This window comes from Micromesistius poutassou, assembly GCF_964030765.1.
Source record: "Micromesistius poutassou genome assembly, chromosome: 17".
Taxonomy (NCBI): Eukaryota; Metazoa; Chordata; class Actinopteri; order Gadiformes; family Gadidae; genus Micromesistius; species Micromesistius poutassou.
Window position 1 is genome coordinate 3,123,876 of NC_140287.1, and position 831 is coordinate 3,124,706.

The window sequence follows — 831 nt, forward strand, 5'->3', positions numbered from 1 at the left end:
CCCCCCCCCCCCCCCCCCCCCCCAAAAACAAAAAAAGAAATTCAACACACACACACACACACTAAAACACAAACACACACATTACACACATGACTACAACCAATACCACTCCAACTGCTCAGCTTGGCTGAGCACATCACACTAGTATAGCAGCAGCACAGGTCTATATATTATTTTAGACTAGATCTTACTAAAATTTTCAAAAGGACATTTTTACCCCCTCTTAATATACTTTCAACGCTTTCAATATCTTTGTTGTTTAGTCCTTGCACAGTTAACACAATGACACACGTCTCTTTCAATCTAGACTGTCCCCAAGTCTTGAAAATACTCTTCGACAGAGGTGCCAATATGTTGTCAAAGTTACGAGTTGACGATCCAAGGTCATCCATGCAGCCTGTTACGTATGTCGGCACGGGGGTTCAGAGTGAAGACGTGTATTCACACCTGATTATAGTGCTGTGGGTGTAAAGAGTGTCAGACAGTGGTCAATGACGAGGAACATCTAAAAACAGACCTCAGATTCAGCTTCCATGAGTTCATCAGTTCATCATCCAAGGCCAGATTCTACTCAATCCTTTCCCGGTTCTCCTGTTCAGTCTCAATGTACGACGTGACCAGGATATCATCGACACAACTCATACTACGCCCCCATTAACAACATTTCTGCCCCTAGAGCACACACATTCATGTCTCCAGTTGTTGGCACTCAAGACCCGTCCATCCCTATGAGGACCTCCTGCCGGCTGCACAGGAACCTCATCGGGGTCGGAGGAGCCCTAATCCCTCTTCTTAGAGAGGAGGGAGGCGTGTGTGTGTTATCAGAGTCCA

General features: G+C 46.0%; 1 protein-coding gene across 1 annotated transcript in view; it reads right to left on the bottom strand.

The window, feature by feature from the left end:
* Positions 1 to 358: 358 nt before the first annotated feature.
* LOC311362710 (isthmin-2-like) overlaps positions 359 to 831 on the bottom strand; it is a 15,907-nt gene continuing 15,434 nt past the window's right edge. The window contains 1 exon segment of the mRNA XM_084482614.1: positions 359 to 831. This exon segment is cut by the window's right edge and continues 596 nt beyond it. The gene's annotated coding sequence lies outside the window, so the exon portion shown is untranslated.